Raw genomic sequence first — 24,241 nt, forward strand, 5'->3', positions numbered from 1 at the left:
AGGGACTGGTTTCGTGAAGACAATTTTTCCACGGAGGGGGTTGGGGGGTGGTGGTTCAGGCGGTAATGCGAGCGATGGGGAGCAGCAGATGAAGCTTGGCTCGCTCCCCCCCGCCCACCGCCGCTCACCTCCTGCTGTGCGGCCTGGTTCCTAACAAGCCGCGGACCGGTATTGGGCTGCGGACCGGTATTGGGCCGTGGACCGGTATTGGGCCGTGGACCGGTGTTGGTCCGTGGACCGGGGGTTGGGGACCCCTGATTTATAGGATAACCAACAGAAATAGATTATGTGACGCAATACAACATTAACACTGCTAGCACAGCTGAGCTTAGAAGATGAGTTTCCAAAATGTAATAAAAAGAGAAGAAAAAAGCAGGGGTAGGAATGGTGGGTATTCCATTGTTATAAAAATGTTAATAAAAAAAACAACACTGATATGAATTCAACTCATACATCAGTCTTATGAATCCAACTCTTTCCTTATGTATCAGTCTCTTCTGGTGGCAGGGTACTGACACTCAGGTTGGCAGATGTAGCTGTGTGTGGTGGGGGAGGAGAACTGATTGTAAGTATGAATTTGATGATAAGGGAAACAAGAATTCATACACAAGCTGGTCTCTGCTTCTCCGCTTGATTCTTTTTCTATCTCATAGTTGCCACCCTGCCATACCTTTGGCTAATTCTTGGTCCATCATAGGTCCCTTCTATCTCTTTCTCTTGACTTTTCAAATTCTGCTTCTTCCACTGCTTAACTGCCAAATATGTTTCTTTTTGTGAGTTTTGTGACCCGCATCATCACATGTATCCTTACAGAAACCACCACTCTCCCTTACTTGTCAGTCCGGAGTACATCTAGACATAAAGTTGAAAGCAGGAGCTCTATTTCTTTAACCAACCAATGAGATCTGTGAGAACTTAATTCAGCACTTTCTGCACTTTCTCTGGTTGGCCAGTGACTGACCTATGTCTGGCATCTTTGATTTGGGTACCCATGCTAGTCTAACTACCCACGGCCAAGTAAGGAAAGTCGTTCAGAATGCAGAGCACAGCTGCCTTGGTTTACTCCCTCAGCAGATGTTCCCCTTAGACATGACTATGGGAAAGCAGAAGTTGAAATTGCTCTGTGACAACATGTAAATAATATAGAGATGTTTAATACATTAGTCCTACTCCAACATTTCATAAATCATGTTCCCTGGAATTCTAGTATGCTAATGAGATATTAAGAGGTATTCTACAAATAACGGTTTCAGTTCAAATACGTTAGTGCCTTAGCTCTCTAAGAGAGGATATCCTCCTGGGCATTATTTCTCAAATTTACTTGACAATGGCAACCTTACTAGGATTTCACAGGTCACCAATGCTCTGTGAATCAGTGTGGAAAATGCTGTCCAATGGTGCTGCAACTTTCCCCACAATCCAGAATCCACTACAGTGTTAACTTCAAGAAAGCAAGGACTTTGTTTTGTGTCATGCTTGATACATATTAGATACTCAATATATGAATGTTTGTGAAACTAAGGCATTAACATGGAGGCTGAAGTCAACAAAAGAAATAGAAGACTAAGTGGGGGAAAAAAATTAAGAGGAACTACAATTTCTAGTAATGACAGACTTAGGATTTTTTAGATCAACCCAACTACTGAAAACAATTAAAAGTCCTTAGATACAAAAAAACCAAAAACACCTTAAAATAAAAAGCTGACAAGATGGTGGGAAACTGCCAGACAAACTAGGAGCAACTAGAACCTAGAGAGGTAATAGGACTCCCTGAAGATACTCTGGTCCTGAGGGCAATTGTAGATAGAGCTCGGTAAATTAGGTCTTTGGTTTCACTGGCCTCACAGGATGAGGGCAACAAATTTCTCAAACACAGATTCTTCAAAAGGTAGAGAGTGCAGGGGAACTCTTCCCCACATTAAACTGGGATCCTAAAAGGTGATAACCTCAGGTAAAGGTAAACTACAACTGAATCTAAAGCCTAATCCCACCCTCAGGAGATTGCAGGGAAGATTGCTTTAGCTCAGAGAGAAGCAGGAGAAAAAGAGAATGGTGGATAGAACATCCAGGATGTAGGTCCCTAAGAAGTTTGAGCAGCCTGGGCAGGGGTTTGCAGTCTGTGTCTGCATGGACTCCTAATCCAGGGAACTTCAAACTGTGAAATTCTTTTAAAATGTTTCTGGGCTAATGATACCTACACACATCTTAGCAGAAGGAAATATAAACCCTCTCTGAAGGAAGACAACTTCATTCTAGGCCTCAAAGAATACCCACGAGTAATTTTAAAAACAAAAAGCATTAGACACAGTCAAATATAAGCATACAGAAGACATCGTAAGTGAGAACAAGAGTCCACAGGAAATAAAATATAATAACATTAAAGTATCTGTAGTCAAATTCTTTCCAAAAAGAAAATCCCAAGGCCTAGATAACTTCATTGGTGAATTCTATCATTATTTAAGGAAAAAAAAAATTCCAATCTTACACAAGCTCTTTCAGAGATCAGAACAGGGAAACATTCCCCAACTTATTTTATTAGGCTAATATACCTGATAGCAAAGCCTAACAAGGACACTATGAGAAGAAAGAATACAGGCTAATCTCAGTCATGAATATAAATACAAGTTTTTTAAAACAAAATATTAGCAAGCTGAATCCAATAGTATATAAAAATGATCAAGTTAGATACAGCCTAGGAATGAAAGGTTGAATTAACATTAGAAAATTAATGTAATTTATTACACTGATAGTTTGAGAACAACAAATACATGATAATCTCATTAGATGTAGAAAAAGTATTTCATAAAAAAAAGAAATAAAAAATAAAATAAAATGAAAAGTATTTCATAAAATTCAACATATATTTCTGATGAAAATTTTTAGTAAACTAAGACTGAAAAGTAACCTTACCTAACTTAAATAAAGAGCATTTCCAAAAAACGACAGCTAACCTTATCCTTGAAGAAATGCTGAGATTGGAAGAAGAAAAGGATACCTATTATCATCCTTCCTATTCTACATTGTGATAGAGGTCCTAATCAGCAGAATAAGGCAAGTTAAGGAATAAAAGGCATTGTTTAAATTCATCTCTACAGGTCTGAAAAAAACAGTTATCATTATTCTCAGATGAAATAATTGTGTATTTTAAAAGATTCAAAATTATCTAAAAAATTGTTAGAATTAACAAGAATGTGGAAGCGTTGGTAGATACAAATCAGTATATAAAATATCTATTGTGGTCCTACCTGTCAGCAACAAACAAAACAAAATGTAAAATTACATACCATTTGCAATAGCATCAATGATATGAAGTACTTAGGACAAATCTAAGAAAATATCTGCAAATTTTCACAGGAAAAAAGAAGTATAATCTGTAAGGAAAAGAATAAGTCATATGACATTAAAATTAAAGGCTTCTCTAATCATCAAAAACACAGGGAAGGAAACAAAATTCTCAATACACAAAATTGTTGAGAGACTAAAATACTAATATCCAGAAAATATAAAGAACTTCTAAAAATCAGTAGGAAAAAACTGATAACCAAATAGAAAAGGGGATAAAAGACCTTTTTAACAGGCTCTTCACAAAAAGAAATTCAAATATGAAAAGGGGCTCATCCTCCTTAATAAAATCATAAGAGACACAGTTTTCCTGCCCAAAACACTTGAGTGTGTCAATACCAACTGATGGCAAGAATGGAGAACAACAGGAATGCTCATGTCCTGCTTGGGTGAGTATAAATAACCACGTTAGAAAACACTTTGGTACTATCCAGTGAATTGGAAGATGTGAATTCCCTATGATCCAGCAATTCCATTCCTAAGTATAAACTCCTGAAATACTGGTGCCCATGTGCCCCAAGAAAAATATACAAGAATGGTCACAGGCTGAGTTTTTCAATATTAGGAAACGGAACAGAATACACATATTATGGCATATTCATACAGTGGAACAGTATGCAAATAATCAGAGAAATGAAAATGTTATACACACATACCACATGGATAAATGGCACAAAAATAAGTCAGATACAAAAGATTATGTATTGACATATATACATATGTCTGTATATATGTATACAAAAGAGGCAAAAGTAAACTACATCATTTAGGGACACATACTTGGTGATAAACTTCAAAGAGAAGGAAGAAATGATTATCACCGAAGTGAGACTATGGTTACTTCTGGAGGATAGGACGGGATGCATACAAGTGGGGTCTGACTGGCAAGGGGCACGTAGCAGGCTTCTGGTATACTTGCAATGTTCTGTTTCTTGATCTGGGTGGTGAATACGCTTTATAGTTACTCATTAAACTGTACCTTTCTATTTTATTCACTGTGCTATATATATGTTATATTTCACCATAAAAAGAAGGAATAAAGAGCAAAAAAAGAAGTGTACACGAGAGAGAAGAGGGACCTCCCTGGCGGTCCAGTGGTTAAGACTCCGTGATTCCACTGCAGGGGGCGCGGGTTCGAGTGAGAAGAAAGCAGTAAGCAGTATTTGTTGCAGGCACTAGGGCACTAGGGAAACGCTACCCCCTTAGGTATCTTCAGCGAAATGCCAGTCATCTCTACACTAAGCTATTATTTCTCTAATATATTAGCTTTATCATTGCTGTAACATATTGTATCTTAAGACAATTTCTAATTATAAGAGAAATACTCTTTTGCCAAGTTTCTTTTCTACTTTACTCCATAGGGTTCTAAATATTTTGCTACATATACGAAGAGCTGCTCCGAGAGAGAAAGCCATAAAGAAACACTTGGCACAGCAGCTCCAACTAAAGGCTCCACTAAAGAAAAACACAAAACGTTCAATTGCACACTAGATTACTCAAATGTTACAAATTACACTGCAAGTTAAATACAGTTAACTCAATAACTTAACTTATAATATTTAAGAACATAATGCTCCTTGGTATGCCATTATTCTGCCACAATATCTATTTATTCTAAGATGTTGTTCTTTATGAAAGAATCTAAATTCTTTTGCCCCTGTTCTGCATCTTTCTATGTAAGGCAATCTAGATTCTACTTTCTTATTCAATAGTATGGGAGAAGAACTTCAGTGTCCTGGATGTAATTTACGAATTACACCTATTTAACTAACCTAATCCCTTCAGTTGAAATAAAGGTAATGGGGGGCGGAAAAAAAACTTATTTAAGAGCTTTTCAGGTATGCAGAAGCTATGAGAACATATGTTCTTGTCTTTACTGTTATAATCAGGTATTTTCTAGGACCAATTCTTACCTCCTTGAGTACAGCTAGATTTGTACCAGAAGCACAAGTCTAGTCCACACATTCCACCCGCTTTTCAGTCCACTAATAGCCTAAAAAATCTGTCTTATTTTGGCTATTCCCCATCGCACCTCAAATTCACCATATCTAAAGTTAATTCAAGAGTTCTCCCCAAAATGGGATATCAGTACACCACGGAATTTCTTAGAAATTTTTTTATTTTACTCTTCTTCCATGTGACACAATTACAGTTTCTTTTCCCAGAATGGCTCTCAAATTTACCTTTTTTTCTGCACTTTCACTGCCAATAACCTTGTCCAGATTTCTATTGCCACTTTCCTGGATTTCTGCAACACCTTAGTCTCTCCGCTCTTCCTAACTCCTAACACCGCCAGACTCATTTCCTTTCAGGAACATTCAACAGTCACACACAGCTTCTCGTGGCTGACCTTCACTCACTGCCATCCATAATTAGGCCTCATTTTATATCCAAACTTAATTCTTGCTCTAAAACACCTCCACTACTTTGTCCTCCACCATTCAATTCTATTTTTAATGTCTACATCAAGTTCTAATTTCCCTAAAAGAGTTTCCAGCTAACACCACAATGTGTTCTGTTCTTCTCAGATCCTTTCAGGCATGTCAATTTTATTGCTACAACAGTACTAAAAGATTTAAAAGACAAAGAACTCTTAGACTGCTTCTTGTAACTCAAAACACCTAGGGGAAGGATGGAAATTTACATCCAGACTTTTAGGAAAAAGATAAATCGGTATCAGAGCCAAGGTGCTCTATTCTATTCTGGTGCTTCGGTCTTGGCTCAAGTAACTGAGTAAATCAACAGCTGGTCTGTGGCTGGCTAGAGAAGTATGACTCACCATTTTGCCAAGCTGACCAAACAATCAGCTGCAATGGGAAAGTATCTGTGAGATCCAGTTTAAACCACTGGACATGCATTTTATTTAAGTAACTATTTGAAAGCTTACTCAGAATTTTAGTAAGAATTTAACTACCAATTTGGACTATGTATACAGTGGGATAGAGGCCAAACCCCAGAATTTTCTAGGCATCAGTCACATTACCGGCAATCAAACATCCAATAATTATTGTCACTAAACTAACTCCCATCTGATAACAAAGGAGGTGAGGTGAGAGAAATGGAGCTACTTTTCCTTACTCCACCATTTATAACCCTTTTCTCGTCAATGCTGGAGAAATATCATAAAAGCAAATCCAGCAGGCTACAGCTATAGCCATTTCTTTCTCACTGTCCACTGGTAAAATTTCCATATTTCAAAAGAATAGGGATTCATAGGTTGCACTCTCCTTTGTGTCTCTATCATATCATCAAGAGACTCTTAAATATAACAAAATTTAATATTTTCTTGTGAAAAACTACTATATTTCTTCTAATTCCACTCTTGTACCTTTTTCCAGATTTGACACCAGGATAATATTTTTCATAACTTTATTTTTTAGTTTATACTTCAGAAACTGTGATTGGGAGGGGGCATTACTTCCTATAAAAATAAATTTCTAATATAGATGATTGTTTTTATCTTCTTCGCATTTTTGTTAAATTTCCTTTTAAAAAGATATGTTATTATGTGGTTTGTGTCTGGGGGTAGTTGTGGTGAACTTATAATAAGACATTATTTGTGTGGAGAATATCTTTAGAAAACAAAAATCTTACCAAAAACAACAGTGTAACACAGCAATCCAATTGTCCACTGACAGATGAAAGGACAAATAAAATGTGGTACATATATATAACAATATATTTAGCCTTAAAAAGGAAAGAAATTCTGACACATGCTACAACACGATGAACCTTGAAGACCTTCTAAGTGAAATAAGCCAGTCACAAAAGAACAAATACAGATTCCTCTTATATAAAATTTCTAGAGTCGTCAAATTCATAAGACAAAGTAGAATGGTGGTTGCCAGGGGCTTGGGGAAGGGGGTAACAGGGAGTTAGTGTTTAATGGGTTCTGAATCTCAGGGAAGATAGAAAAGTTCTGGTGATGGATTGTGGTGATGGTTGCACAACAGTGTGAATGAACTTAATGCCACAGAACAGTACACTTAAAAATGGTTACAATGGGGCTTCCTTGGTGGCGCAGTGGTTGAGAGTCCGCCTGCCAATGCAGGGGACACAGGTTTGTGCCCCGGTCTGGGAAGATCCCACGTGCCACGGAGCGGCTGGGCCCGTGAGCCATGGCCGCTGGGCCTGCGCATCCGGAGCCTGTGCTCCGCAACGGGAGAGGCCACAACAGTGAGAGGCCCGCGTACTGCAAATAAATAAATAAATAAAAATAAAAAATAAAAAAAATGGTTACAATGGTAACTTTTATGTATATTTTACCACAATTTAAAAAAAAACAGTATAATACAGAGAATATATCACCTTTTAAATAACTGTGTTCTCTCTGTGTGATCAATTTTGAGGCATTATTGAACAGGAGAAGCCATGCCCTCTACTATTGTCAGTGTCCACTTCCCTCTACAAAATGGAGAAAATAGAAAAAAAAATGTAAGTCTAAGAAATCAGCTCTATATAAGCAATTCCCTTGTTCACATGGGTATTTAAACATCACTCCCTGCTTTTGTCTCTGATACTTTTGCTATAATTTTCCTGAATGCCTTTAGAAGTCCACAATCTGGTGAAGAAGACAAATGAATTCTAATACAACTTAAATACTAATTAATTAGAGTGCTGTCGGGAACACAAAGCACAAAGAAACTACCTCTAGCTGGGGAAGTGTGGCACACTACTAGCTGTACTCCATACCTGTTCTTCTTCCATAATAATACGATTAGCTGGTACACAGCCACCAAGAATAAAGACTATTTCCAGGCCTTCCTTGAGGCCAATGAGATGCAAGCAGATACATAATTTGGGAGCTTTAGGGAAATGTTAAGAGATAGCTCTGAAATGCCCTTAGTCCCTTTTTTGTTCCCTTGTACATCATAGAGCATAAGACAGATAGCTCCATTTTGGATGGTGAGGACAAGGGTTAAATGTGAGGGATTCTGAAGCCATGAGGTAGACATTACTTCCCTAATGACATCATGAAGCAGAGCTGTCATTTCAGCCCCACACTGCAAAGTCCACTGTTATAGGAGAGATATAAATTCTCTCTTGTTTTTAGGCCATTGTTATTTTGGAGGTTCTGTTACTTGTCACTGTACCTAATCATAACTAATGCAGAGGGTCGGGGAAGGTTTCACAGAAAAGGTGATTTTGAGCTAGGTTTTAAAGAATGAATTAGTTGCCTGCTGAGTAGAGTAGAGAAAGGTGTTTCAGGCAGACAGAGAGGACAGGATCTGGCTTTCCAAAGGTGAGGAGTGGTTTAGATGGCTGAAGTACAGGATAGGTGGAGTGAAGTAAAAGAAAAAGCAACCTGAAAAGCCAGGAAGAAAGACTCTAAAGGGTCTTACATGCCATGATTAAAAAGGGTGATTTATTCCTGTACTTGGCTGTATTAAATGACTATGACTTCACTGGTGATTCTTTCATATTCTAGAAGAGCCAAATGGCTCAGTCAGAAAACAAAGCAATACGGATTATGGTATGGTGAGGACAGGGTCAGGAAGAAAAAGAAAGCCTTATTTCTATTAGAGAAAGGCACACTATTATTTCTGTAAATGACGAGGACTAGAATACCTGGCACAAAGAAAAGATTACGAGTCCTGAGAGTTATGGGAGAGGAATATGGACAATACAGAAAAGAGGAAGCATACATATAATTTGGTAATTTCTAGATTAGGTAAAGATTAGAATCTGCCTTTTAAGGCAAATGAGGTCCATGAACTACAGTATAACTACGGCCCTCTGATTATAACACATTTTTATTATATGCTTACATCCATGGTTTCTTTTCACAAGTGGTTATCATACTAAGTAATAACGGAACAGCATCTAGTCTATGGTAAGAACTTGGTATTTGGGCTTCCCTGGTGGCGCAGTGGTTGAGAGTCCTCCGCCTGCCGATGCAGGGGACACGGGTTCGTGCCCCGGTCCGGGAAGATCGCACATGCCGCGGAGCGGCTGGGCCCGTCAGCCATGGCCACTGAGCCTGCGCGTCCGGAGCCTGTGCTCCGCAACGGGAGAGGCCCGCGTACTGCAAAACAAACAAACAAACAAAAAAACCAACCTATTTCTACAATAAAGAATATCTTCTCTGCCCCAACCGCCAGCTACTCTATTAGTAAGAGGAGAGATTATCACAGAAGAAAATGCTCCATAACTAATCTACATACGCCTACTAATCTAATCTACTAATCTACATACCTCAAAGTATATGTGGATTGTAAGCTAATTAAAAAAAAAAAAAACAGATTCTGAAGATGTGCTCTAACAGACTTTTTTTCCTGATTCGTAAATTTATTTAAAATGTTTTATCATACAGATAGCCAAAAGGCACATGAAAAGATGCTCAACATTGCTAATTATTAGAGAAATGCAAATCAAAACTACAATGAGATATCACCTCACACCGGTCAGAATGGCCATGATTAAAAAGTCTACAAATAAATGCTGGAGAGGGTGTGGAGAAAAAGGAACCCTCCTACACTGTTGGTGGGAATGTAAATTGGTGCAGCCACTATGGAAAACAGTATGGAGGTTCCCTAAAAACATAAAAATAAGAGTTGCCATATGATCCAGCAATTCCACTCCTGGGGCATATATCCAGAGAAAACTACAATTCAAAAAGATATATGCATCCCTATGTTCACAGCAGCACTTATTCACAATAGCCAAGACATGGAAGCCACCTAAATGTCCATCAACAGATAAATGGATAAAGAAGATGTAGCATACACACACACACGCACACACACACACAATGGAATACTAATTAGCCATAAAAAAGAATGAAATAATGCCATTTGCAGCAACATGGATGGACCTAGAGATTATCATACTAAGTGAAATCAGACAAAGACAAATACCATATGATATCACTTACATGTGGAATCTAAAATATGATACAAATGAACTTATTTATAAAACAGAAACAGACTTACATACATAGAAAACAAACTTATGGTTACCAAAGGGGAAAGGAGGTGGGGAGGGATAAATTAGGAGTTCGCGATTAGCAAATACAAACTACTATATATAAAATAGGTAAACAACAAGGTCCTACTGTAGAGCACAGGAAACTATATTCAATATCTTGTAATAAACCATAATAGAAAAGAATGTGAAAAAGAATATATATAGCTATGTATACCTGAATCACTTTGCTGTATACCAGAAACTAACACAACATTTTAAATCAACTATACTTCAATAAAAAAATAAAATGTCTTACAAAAATATGCAAATTAAATTTAGTTATAACGATACATTTAATCTTTTGTGAAAAAAATAAAATTACACAAAATAGGACCTATCCTGCAAATATGGGCCATTTTTTCCAACCCAATATTATTCTAAACCTGTATCAAAAGCTACCCTGAAATTGAGGGAAATCAGTAATAATATCCTAAAATTTAAAATACAGAGCATTATATAACATAGTAATTACCAGAGGCTAAGTGATTTATTGGTCAAAAACCACATCTAAATTGATTTCTTTGCATACACACACATTTACATTTTTAAAATTCATAGTATTTATATTTTAACTACCATAAGCTTGAATAATATAGAAAAGTGTGATTTTAAAGCTATATGTTAGTGACATGAGTAAGAAAATTAGTTCTCACACAACGTACTACCATATGTCTCAAACAAGGGTAAAAAGCTACTTCTGTTTCTTATATTAAAGTTCTGCTAAGAAACTAAAACAGTATTGTTAAGTCCTACAGCATAGAGAAGTGGTGCTCAAATTTAGCATATATCAGATTAACAGAGGCTCATCAAAACAAATTACTGGGCCCCATTCCCAGAATTCTGATTTAGTAGATCTGAGGCGGGGTTAGAGATTTTGCATTTCTAGCAAGTTCTCATGTGGGTCTGATGATGCTGGTCCTGGGAACACACCTTGGGTCCTGTGTTCAAATCCCAGCCTGTCACTATCTGTGCCTCTGGACCTAGTTTAAGAGTTTACTCCTCAATTTCCTCATGTCTAAAAGGGGAACAGTTGTCAGAGAATTAAACAAATAATATATTTAAAGTGTCCAGCACATGGTGAGGACTCATATGATAAGGACATATGTTGGTTGAATAAATAATGCCCTTCTTAAAAGTACACAATACAGGGTTCTTTCTAGTGCCAGCTAAGATAAAGTAAAAACACTCCACCCTGTCCCTCCGACTGAATACAGCTATCAAATCTAAACAAAATGTACGGAGCAGTTATTTAAAGACTGTAAAAAGTAAATGGTAGGGCTTCCCTGGTGACGCAGTGGTTGGGAGTCCGCCTGCCGATGCAGGGGACACGGGTTCATGCCCCGGTCCGGGTGGATCCCACGTGCCGCGGAGCGGCTGGGCCCGTGAGCCATGGCTGCTGAGCCTGCGCGTCCAGAGCCTGTGCTCCGCAACGAGAGAGGCCACAACAATGAGAGGCCCAAGTACCGCAAAAAAAAAAAAGTAAATGGTAACAGGTAGATTGGGGAAGAAGATCAGAATTCAAAGGGCCATGGAACCAAGGGTGGGTTTACTTTCTTCCTCTTGTATCCTGCCACATCAACTGGGGGAAACCTGGAAGTGGGCAGCAATGTAGACAGTGTTTCACGTGAAGTGCTTTAGTTCAGGCTTCGGCAGGAAAAGGGAGGCAGTAACAACAGGGGGCCCACAGGTACCTAAAGGTCTGAGGGAGGGAAATCCTCTCTAATCCCAGAAGCTGTGGTTTCAAGAGGGTGGGGCAAAACCCTCTCCTAACCTTTTTTTCCCCCCCTTTGTGCTCCTACCCCTGGTCCCTGCATGTGGGCACAATCACAGGAAGTGAGCACCTTAGACAAAGCTTTCTGGCTGGAGGACTAAAAAGGGGAGTTCCCAGGGAAGTAGAAAGTATAGGGGAAATAGCTGAGTGGGAGGAACTCAGAAAAACGACTCCATAAGGTTGCTTATGAACGCCTGGGCTCACTCCAGAGCTGAACATGGCATCGACTTTATCCTAAATAGCAAACCAAAAACTTTTGCAAATTGAACAAAGAAAAAAATAGTCACCTATCTCAAACTGGCCAATGGGCAGTGTACACACAGGACAGATCCAAATAGCAAAGCACTACAGGCTCTGAAAACCAAATTGATATTGAAATCACAACCCACAGAAAGCTAGCTGCAACCTGCAGCCTAAACCAACAGGGTCCACTGCCTGCTAAAACGCAAAAATGAACATTCACCACTGAATTTAAGCAAGACCCAGGGTCTCATAATACTTCAGTATGCAATCCAAAATTATTTGGCATATGAAGAACCAGGAAAATCTCAACTTGCACGGTACAATAAAGAGACATCAACAATTGAGATGACACAGTTGTTGGAAGTATCTGACAGACTTCAAAGCAGCTATTATAAAAATGCTCCAAGAAGGGCAAACATTTTTGAAATGAATAGAAGGTCTCTGCATATTGCCAATACTCTCTTGTTCTTTGGTAGTGGAAACACAAAGGCTTTATTCCTGAGCTTAAATTCCATAGTTACAAGTGTCAATCAACCAAGTCTTTGGAACATCGGTTTACAAATTACCAAAAACTTTAAGCATGTTCGTAACCTTTAATCTACTAATTCTAGTTCTGGGAAGCCATTTTACTGAACTAATCTAAAACATAAGAAAAGCTTTTCTGATCAAAAAAAAATTTTTTTCCAAGAATGTATGCTAGTGCAAAACAAGAAATAACCTTCACACTACACCTCAATGGGGAAAGGTTATGTGGACTATTTTGTGGGTATTCAAAATGATGCCTACCCAGAATTCTACTTCTAAAATTTACTCTATAGACATACAAGTGGGAGTGTGTGCACACAAATATACACATATAAACTTGCATGTTGGTTTGCAATAGACAAAAAGTAAAAACAATTTATATGGCCATTAATAGTAAGAGCCACACAATGAGATTTTAAAACTTCATATACTTCTACATATATCTTTATTTTACAACAAGCATGTACTAATTTTTATAATTAACCTAATACTTTAAAAGACTTTAAAAAAGCCTCAGCAAAGAAATAGAACCAAATGTAAATTTTAGATATAAAAAATACAGCTGAAATAATTCACTGGATGAGCTCAATAAGCAAAATGGAGATGACAAAACGAAGTCAGTGAACTTGAAGACAGATGGATAGAAATTATCAAGTCTGAAAAACAAGGAGAAAAAAAATGAACAAAGCCTCAAGGACCTCTGGGATACCAAAAGGTCTAACACTGGAGTCACTGGCATCCTAAAAGGAAAGTGAAAGAGTGCAGTGCAGAAAAGTATTTGAGGAAATAATGCCTGAAAACTTTCCAAACTTGGTAAAAGACACAATGTATATATAGATTTGAGAAGTTCAGAGAACCCAAACAGAATAAATCCCTAAGAAATCCATGCCCATATATGTGGAACTTAGAAAAATGGTACAGATGAACCAGTTTGCAGGGCAGAAACAGAGACACAGATGTAGAGAACAAACGTATGGACACCAAGGGGTGAAAGTGGCAGGGGGGGCGGGGGGTGGTGGGATGAATTGGGAGATTGGGATTGACATATATACACTAATATGTATAAAATAGATGACTAATAAGAACCTACTGTATAAAAAAAAAGTAAAATAAAATTCAAAAAACAAAAGAAATCCATGCCCAGACACATAAAAGTCAAACTGATAAAAACTAAAAACAAAGAAAAAATTTGAAAGTAGACAGAAAAAGAAAAGTGATTCAGTGTTTATAAGGGAAGAGCAATTTGAATGGATGTGCATTTCTCACCAGGAACCTTAAGTTCAGAAGGAAATGGCATATTTTTAAAAGACTGAAAGAAAAGGACCATCAACACAGAATTTCTATATCCAGTGAAAATATCCTTCAGGAATGAAGGCAAAATAAAGACACTCTCAGGTGAAGGTAAAACCAAGAAAATTCACTACAAGCAAATAAGCTCTAACAGAATTACTAAATGGCAGAAGGGAAATGATGCCAAGGGAAAAATGGAATGAGAAAGAATTATGAAAAAGAAGAATTAATAACCATATGGGTAAATACAATAAACTATTTTTCTCTTCTTGAATTCTTGAAAATGTTTGGTGGTTAAAAGTAAAAGCTGTAACATTGTCTGATGGAGTTTTCTCTGTATGTAGACATTATATGACAACACAACAAAAAAAGAGTGGGGTAAAGAGATATATAGTATTAAGATTTCTACATCCCACTTAAGTGGGAAAGTATTTATCCTAAGTAGACTATAAGAATTTAAATATGTATATTACAATCCCTAGAGCAACCACACACACCCACACCAACACTAGATTGAGATATAGTAAAAAAAAAAAAAAAAAGATAAATTTAAATGGAACTCCAAAAGCTGTTCAAATAACCAAAAAGAAGGCACAGCAGAAAGGGGAAAAAGAGAAACAAAAACCAAAAAGAACAAACAGAGAGCAAACAATAAAATGGTAGCACTCAATCCAAATATATAAGCAGTTACATTAAATGTAAAGCACCTAAACATACCAATTAAAAGACAAAGATTATGAAAATGGATTAAAAAAATAAGATCCAATTACATGCCACCTACAAGAAATTTATTTCAACTATGATAATATAAGTAGTTTAGAAGTAAAAGGATGGGGAAAGATATATCATAGAAATACTAATCAAGAGAAAGGTGGAGGGGCTTCCCTGGTGGCGCAGTGGTTGAGAGTCCGCCTGCTGATGCAGGGGACGTGGGTTCATGCCCCAGTCCGGGAAGATCCCACATGCTGCGGAGCGGCCGGGCCCGTGAGCCATGGCCGCTGAGCCTGCGCGTCCGGAGCCTGTGCTCCGCAAGGGGAGAGGCCACGACAGTGAGGGGCCTGCGTACCGCAAAAAAAAAAAAAAGAGAGAGAGAAAGATGGAGTAGCTATATTAATACCAAATAAAGTAAACTTCAAAGCAAAGAAAATTACCAGGCATAAAAAATGACATTATATGATGATAAAAGGGTCAGTTCACCAAGATTATAATAATCCTAAATGTGTGTGCACCTAACAGCGCTTCAAAATATATGAAGTGAAGTCTGACAGAACTGGAACGAAAAATACAGAAATCTCTAACTATAGCTGGAGACTTCAACATGCTTATCTCAGAAATCTATCTAATTAGTAACAAAAAATCAACAAGGATAGAGAACTGAACAAAACTGTCAACCAACTGGATCTAACTGACATTTGTAGAACACTCCACCCAACAACTTTCTCTTCAAGTCCACAGAGAATGTTCATCAAGGCAGACCTTATCCTGGGTCATAAAACAATCTTAGCAAATTTAAAAGAACTTAAGTAACACAAAATATGTTCTCTGACCACAATGAATTTAAGCTAGAAATCAATAACAGATAACAGAAAAACCTCTAAAACTTGGGAAATTAAATGATGCCCTTACAAATAATCGACAGGTCAGAGAGAAAATCTCAAGGAAAATTAGAAAATATTTTTAATTGAAAGAAAATTAAAACACATCAGAATTTGTACAATGCAGTTAAGCAATGCTCAGGGGACAATTTATAGCATTAAATGCTTACATTATCAAAGAAGAAAATTCTCAAATCAATAATCTTAAGTGTCCACCTTAAATTAGAAAAAAAGAAGAGCAAAGTAAACCCAAATCAAGTAGAAGGAAGGACATGCTTACAGCTAACATCATACTTAATGGTGAAAGACTGAATACATTCCCCCTATGATTGGGAACAAGTCAGTGATACCTACTCTCACCACTTCTATTCACACTGTATTCAAAGTCCTAGCAAGTATAAGAAGGCAAGGGGGAAGAAAAAGCATACAGATTACAAAGAAAAAAATAAGTCCTATTTGCAGACAACATGATTGTCTACATAAAAATCTCAAAGAATCTCCACAAAATCTCCCAGAACTAATAAGTAAAATTACAAAGTCATAAAGTATAACGTCAATACACAAAAATCAATCACGTATATAATACTAGCAATGAAAAAGTAGAAACCAAAAATTTTAAATATCATTATAATAGCTCCCCAAAATTTGAAATACAGAGGTATAAATCTAATAGAACAGGTATAAAGAGCTGTATGCCAAAGCTACACCACTATTAAAGAAATCAAAGAAGATCTAAATAAATGGAAAGTCATATCACATTCATGAATTGGAAGCTCAGCATAGTAAAGGTGTCAATTCTTCCCATTTAATCTGTAGATTAAACACAGTTCTGATCAAACTACCACCCCCCAGGATATTTTTTGTATATATAGACAAACTTGTTCTAAAAACAGCAAAGGAACTAAAAAAGCCAAATAATTCTTAAAAAGAATAAAAATGAAAGAATCATACTAATTGATGTTAAAACTTACTCTAAAGCTACAGTAATTAAGAGGGTACAGTATTGGGTTAAAGAACAGACACATAAATCAATGGACTATAGTTGAGAAACAGATCCACACAAATATGGCAACTGATTTTGGACAAAGATGTCTGCAAAGGCAATTTAACGGAAGAAGGATATAGTCTTTTCCAAAAATAGTGTTGTAACAACTGGCCATCCATAGGCAAGAATATAACCTAAACCTCACACCTTATACAGAAATTAACTAAAAATGGATCACAGATCTTAATGTAAAATACAAAGCTATAAAACTTTTAGAATCTATAGGATAAAACTGTAGTGACATGGGTTAGGCAAAGTTTTACACACGACACCAAAAGCATGATCCATAAAAGAAAAAAGTTATAAACTGGACTTCAAAATTAAAAACTTTTGCTTTGTGAAAGACACTGTCAAGAAAATGAATACCAAGCTACAAGACGGGGAGAAAATATTTACAAATGGCATACGTGACAGAGGATTTGAATTCTGAATATGTAAAGAACTCTCAAAACTCAACAGTAAGAAAATATAGACCCTGATTAAAAACTGGGTAAAGACTTGAACAAAAAGTGCACCAAAGAGCTAGATGGGAGGGCAACTGACTACATTAAAAGGTGGTCAATATTTTTAGCTATTAGGGAAATCTAAATTAAAGGCATAACGATATTATAACAGCTAAAATTGTTTTTAAAAAGTGTAACGCCAAATGCTGGAGAAGATGCAGAGCAACTACAACTTGCATACATTCTAAGTAGGAAGGCAAAATGGGACATAAATTCTGAAAAAGTTTGGCAAGTTCCTTATGAAGTTAAATATACACTTATCATATGACCCAGCAATCCCACTCCTTGGTATTTATCTTACAGAAATGAAAATCTGTGCTCACACAAAAACCTGTACATAAGTGTTTATAACAGTTCTTTCATAATTGCCCCAAACTGAAAATAACCCAAATGTTTTTCAACAGGTGAACAGATAATCAAACTGTAGTACAGTTTATCAATGGAATACTACTGAGCAACAAAATAGAATTATTGATATATGCAATAGCTTGGATGAATTTCAAGAGTATTACTGCGAATGAAAGAATCCAGCCTCAAAAGTATACATACTGTATGATTCCATTTATATGACCATCAGTGATTGGGGTTAAGAGGGGATAGCCAGAGGTTTGGGGTGTGATACAAAGGGACAGCATGAGGGAGTTCTGGGGCATGATGGAACTGTTTTGTATCCTGACTGTGGTGGTGGTTACATGGATCTATATACGAGGTAAAATTTAAATAACCATATGTCCTCCCCACCAAAAAAGTCAATTTTATTGTACGTTAATCAAAGGTTTTTAAAGCTTTTAAAAATACATAGAGACTTCCCTGGTGGTGCAGTGGTTAAGCATCCGCCTGCCAATGCAGGGGACACGGATTTGAGCCCTGGTCCGGGAAGATCCCACATGCTGCAGAGCAACTAAGCCTGTGTGCCACAACTACTGAGCCTGTGCTCTACAGCCTGCGAGCCACAACTACTGAGCCCACGTGCTGCAACTACGGAAGTCCGTGTGCCTGGAGCCCGTGCTCCGCAACAAGAAAAGCCACTGTAACGAAGAGTAGCCCCTGCTCGCCACAACTAGAGAAAGCTTGCGCGCATTAACGAAGACCCAACACAGCCAAAAAAAAAAACAAAAAAACATTGTTCTGAGTATGAAAACTTGTTTAAAAAAAATACACAGTATAAATTATCCTAGAACTTTCTAGTTATTTACAAATTAAAGCTCAAAATAAATGTGAACACCAGTGAAATGGGAGCATGCAGAGACAGCAGACAGGAGACTTAAATTTTTAAAAATTATACAAAGATATGGCATAAGTATAAATTCTAGACTCAGAAACAATTACATCCCTCAACCAACCATAGAGGTTGTTAATACCTAGTAACAACTAAAGATAAATATTTAACATCACCATGTAAGAAAGATAATTTGAGACACAACAAATAATATCAAGTCAAAAGAAAGATTCCACATTCATACTAGATATTCATTTGGTCCTTGAAATAAAAATGACATTATTGTCCATTATTAGTATGGTATGTCCCTTATTTTTTCTAATAGCAATTATAGATTTACAACGGTTTATCCAGATCTTTCTCATCTGATTCTCCTTGATATAAAAAACATACACTTTTAAGAATGCTGACAGGATGGATAAAGAAAAGGTGAGATATATAAAAACAGAGTAGAATGGTGATTGCCAGGGGCCTGGGGTGGGGGGGGGGGGGGGGGGGGGGGGGGGGGGGGGGGGGGGGGAAATAGGGAGATGTTGGTCAAAGGGCACAAACTTTCAGTTATAAGATGAATAATTTATGGGGATCTAATGTATGGCATGGTGACTACAGTTAATACTACTGTATCGTATACTTGAAATCTGCAAAAAGGGTAGATCCTGAATGTTTTCAGCCCCCCCGCAAAAGAGGGTAACTATGTGAGATGATGGATATATAAATTAGCTTGATTGCAGTAATCATTTCACAATGTATATGTGTATCATATCGTCACACTGTATCCCTTAAATATGTATAATTTTTACTTACCAATTATACCTCAATAAAGCTGGGGGGGAAAAAAAGACTGCTGACTGGGACCACATGCTAAGACTGGTCATAACTGCATCCCTCTGTAAACTATCCTAAGGAGACATGAAATTTTTTTTTTCTTCTCAAGAAATAAACCCATAGCAAATTAGTCCACCAAAACACACAGAGGATTATAATTCAAGACAGCTATTCTCTATAACCATATATATTTTTTGATGGCTGCCAAAAAAGTTAGATTGTGATTTTAAAAAACAAAAACACACTGGATGACCACAAGTCATTTATTTAAATAAGTGACCAACCTCACCGTCCCTAACTTTTCCTAGATCTTAAAGCATGTGAAGTTAGTTATCTGTGAGAGCACTCAGTTTCTTTCAAATGACAACAGCACTTTTATAACTATTTTCAATCTTAAATCTTCTGAGATTACAAGCTTAAGTAGCAAATCCAGATCCTTCTCTAGTTGAAAGTATGTTAAAATGTAAGGTCTGGTGCAATTAAAAAATTGATAACAAATATTTACTTATTGATCAACAATTTACTGAATGCTTAAAATATTCCAAGCCCTGAGGGTCACAGGAAAGAGATCAAAACGGTATAGGTCCACAAGGATTTAGCTGAGGACATAATACACACCCATGAGATAATGAGAAACCAGAACTGTAAATAAGAAAGTACTACGTAGGACAATTAGAGAATAACATCTAAACAGATGTCAAAATATTCTTTAACAAGTCTCCCATATAAGTCAAACAGTAATTCAGAAGAGAAAAAAAAATTCATCTGATGTAAGGAGGAAAGGGATATGGCAAAAAGAAGAGTGTGCTGGAGTCTAGAGACCTATCTCAGCTCTGCCATTAAAAACTCCCAGGTAGGGACTTCCCTGGTGGCGCAGTGGTTAAGAATCCGCCTGCCAATGCAGGGGACATGGGTTCGAGCCCTGGTCTGGGAAGATCCCACATGCCATGGAGCAACTAAGCCCGTGTGCCACAACTACTGATGCCTGCACGCCTAGATCCCACGCTCTGCAACAAGAGAAGCCACCACAATGAGAAGCCCGTGCACTGCAATGAAGAGTAGCCCCCGCTCGACAACTAGAGAAAGTCCACGTGCAGCACGAAGACCCAACGCAGCCAAAAATAAATAAAATAAATTTAAAAAAAAAAACCTCTCAGGTAAGTCCCAACTGCTCCACAGTGCCTAGTTAGTAGACGTGGTACCTGACACAAAAAAGACATTTGTTCATTCACTCTGATTTGGATTTGGCTAAGCAAGGAAGGAGGGGCAAGCAGGGCCTCCTTCTAGAAGGGACTCACTTAGGATGTCTGCCACTCAGGACTATGGCAAGCTCACTGCTTGAATTCAATACCGCCTTCTCACAACCATGTGAAAGAAAGGATGCTGACATCCAAAAGAAGGAGCTGGCCGCTCTCCTTGCCTCCTCCAGAGTACAAGCCCTTATATCAAGGGCCTCACTGTCCTGGGCCCAGCTGCACTGGCACCTCACAGTCCCAGGGACCCGCTATGATGCATCAGCTGTCTGGCTTAGTTTCAGGCTGGTTCTCTGGGCCTCAGTAAGCTCATCTGAAGGAAAGGGAAACGGATTAGGTCCTTTACAACATTACAATCTATGAATATAATAAATTAGAAATATTAACTACAGAGCACGAACCTTACTAAGTTGTCAGCAACGAGTAAAAACAGCTTATTAAATTTGTTATCTGGAATTTACTTGTTTGTTTTACAAGAAATAGCAAGCTGTTTTACAAATGTCAAATTGGAAAAGCAAACACTACCGAATTCCTTAAAAGAATGATTCTTACCTTAGTCTCAAAATATTAAAATGGCTAGATCTCACAGTGAAACATAACCTATGCAAAGATTCATTACAGTTCTTCACTAGATTAAGTTAAACTTTATCACTCAGAACAATATTCTTGTAAATCAAGTAGTGTTAGTACCTCAACACCACTTAGCCCCATAGAGTTCCCAGCAATGCCTGCAAAGGGAAAGAAAAGAACAAGAGTGCCTTTCTTAACCCCCAGACCTCAAATCTAGAAGTAGAAGACAACAAATCATCTGAACAATTACTGAATGGCAACTGTCTGATAGGCACTAGGTTAGTCACTTTTCATAGATTATCTTATTTAGTTCTCACAACAAGCCTAGGAAGTAGCTAGTTATTATCACAATTTTAATGATGAGATGATCGAGACTCGGGAGGTTAAAAAATTTGCCCACAGCTATAGAGCCCTTCACAAAGACTAAAAATAAGGTAATCGAGGAAGAATGTACTGCCTGAGCCTTCAGGAAAACACAGTCTGATTATTGGACCCCAACTGTTCACATCCCTTTGGTAGATGTAGCCCTACAATGAAGATGCAGGCTATCAAAATATTATGGCTTGATATTATTTCTTAATGTAAATTAAGAAATTAGCTTTGTTTCGCATATGAGTCTTCAGTAAATTTGCTTAGCATGAAATCAGTTCCCCTGACCAAAATGAGCTTTCTGGATCTGTAACTGCTGAGGTATAGACACTAGACTATTCAAGTTAAGGTCATTCTCTGAGGTCTGGTATAAATGATACCTCCCTGGAGGACATGTCTATTTCTTTATTCATTAACCACAACATTCCTTTGTCTCTTCTTTAGAATATTAACTTTCTCCACTGGATTTCTAACATGTTCAATATATAGCAAAAAATGTGAAGCTGAGTCACTAGAGTGAGTTCCTGAAGAGCACCAACTCCATATGCCTAAGATGCTAGGGACTGAGACAGCAAATGTAATATTTCATTAAGAAAACTAAAGACTATGACTTCTTTCTTTAACGTAAAGGCATCCACATCTGCAAGGAGGTGGGCAGTAACGCTGGCTGAGAAAGCAGGACAAAAACTTAAAAAAAACAGCTCTGGAAAAAAATGGAGAAGGGAAAGAAAGCAATATTACACCTCTTCAAGTGTACAAAGCAGTGCTCGATAGAAACCCAAAATTTTAAACTGTGAAACATGGGAGATTGCCTTAAATTAGAAAAAGTTTAGGATATATATAACGTATACGGTATAAGAATAAATGCCTGTTTCACTAAATCTATACAGATAAAGTTCAAGCTAAAGTACCTGCAAAAATGGAGAAGAGGCATATGATTAAGATGAGAAAAACTACAATCACTTACATCCTTCTTCCCTCATCCTCCCAATCATTCGATTTATCAGAATTTTAAAAATTAAGTTTTTTGTATGATTTTAACATAGTACATGCTTATTGTAGAAAATGTGAAAAATATTAAACAGTATATAATTGAAAAATAACCCATAATTTAACTACTCAAAGTTAGCATATTTTATTTCACATCCTATTTTTTAAATAAATATATCCTTTTTAAGATACTCCAAAATATCATCTTACTTTTTTCATTTACTATATTTGAATATTTTCTTATACCTTATACCCTTAAACATCTTAAAGCTCATGATTTTTATCACCTGCCAATTATTTTTATTAGTAGTATACTAAACAAAAAATTTTAAAAACATAATTTATAATGTTTTTATGGTATTTGGTTATATGGCTGTATCATAATTTAATCATTTAACAGGCTTCTAATTTTTAAACATTATAAATAGCACTGAAATGAATAACACACACACTCATGTGTACACATAATGTACACACCTCTTATTTGCTTATAATAAATTCCTAAAAATGGAATTTGGGGCAAAGGATGTGAACATTTTTAAGGATTCTCAATATTGCCAAATTGCCATTGTAATAGACTGAATGTTTGTATCTCCCCAAAATTCATATATTGAAATCTAATCCCCAATGTGATGGTATTTGGAAGTGGGGCCTTTGGGAGATAATTAGACCACGAGGATGGAGCCCTCATGAATGGGATTAGGGCCCTTATAAGAAGCAGTCAGAGAGCTAGCTAGCTCTCTTTCTGCCAGTTGAGGATACAAGAAGTCTGCAGTCTGCAACCCTGATGAGGGGACTCACCAGAACCCAGCCATGCTGGCATCCCAATCTCAAACTTCAAGGCTCCAGAACTGTAAGAAATAAATTCTGTTGTTTATAAGCCACCTGTTGTTTATAATACCATAAGCTTATGGTATTTTGTTATAGCAGCTTGAGCTAAAATAGCCATTTAGAAATTTGTACCAATTTATTCTCCTACCAACAGCAGGTATTTGCCAACACGTGATTCTTTTTTATATGAGAGACCTACTGAAGCATGCCAACTACAACATAATGATTCTAACCTCTTAGGCTTCTTCCGTAATCTTATTTCATAAACTTAGAGAAAAATCTTTTAGGAAATATCTCTTGTAGTAAATAAACATTTATCCGTGTTTGAGCCATTTTTCCAGTGTTGCTTCTGTTTAATAAATTTACCCCGTTAATTAAATTTAAGTGCTTTTAATTAAAAATAGCATGAACTGCATAAATCCATTTAAAAAATAAATTATTCTTCTATGTGCATATTTGCAATATGAGATCTGAAATGATAAAGATAACCATGGTAAACTCTGGGTTTGGGGATATTGAGCTTTCTCTCTTTCTTTCTTTTGAACTTTCTTCTTTGTAGCTCTCTGTATGGCTTGCAAATTAAAATATGAGCTGGCTTTTTTTTTTTTTTTTTTTGCGGTACACGGGCCTCTCACTGTTGTGGCCTCTCCCGTTGCACAGGCTCCGGACGCGCAGGCTCAGCGGCCATGGCTCACAGGCCCAACCGCTCCACGGCATGTGGGATCTTCCCGGACCAGGGCACAAACCCGTGTCCCCTGCATTGGCAGGCGGACTCCCAACCACTGCGCCACCAGGGAAGCCCTGGCATTATTTTTTTAATGAAGCCATACTCTAAAAGGTATGATATACTGTACCAAAAATTATAGAAGTTTTTAGGGAATTCCCCAGTGGTCCAGTGGTTAGG

At 37.3% G+C, this 24,241-nt stretch overlaps 1 protein-coding gene across 10 annotated transcripts in view; it reads right to left on the bottom strand.

Annotated features, from left to right (window-relative positions):
* Nucleotides 1-24,241, bottom strand: part of SOCS5 (suppressor of cytokine signaling 5) — a 63,535-nt gene that overhangs the window by 25,031 nt on the left and 14,263 nt on the right. For 3 of the 10 annotated variants that reach the window (XM_060168820.1, XM_060168818.1, XM_060168823.1), the window contains exon 2: nt 7,651-7,746. The exons of 4 other annotated variants lie outside the window; for them this stretch is intronic. The gene's annotated coding sequence lies outside the window, so the exon portion shown is untranslated. Of the gene's footprint in view, nt 1-3,501; nt 7,535-7,650; nt 7,747-23,307; nt 23,358-24,241 lie in introns of those variants that run through there. 3 more of the 10 variants (XM_060168821.1, XR_009544037.1, XM_060168828.1) reach the window with 3 other exon arrangements.

Source organism: Lagenorhynchus albirostris, chromosome 13 (assembly GCF_949774975.1).
Source record: "Lagenorhynchus albirostris chromosome 13, mLagAlb1.1, whole genome shotgun sequence".
Taxonomy (NCBI): domain Eukaryota; kingdom Metazoa; phylum Chordata; class Mammalia; order Artiodactyla; family Delphinidae; genus Lagenorhynchus; species Lagenorhynchus albirostris.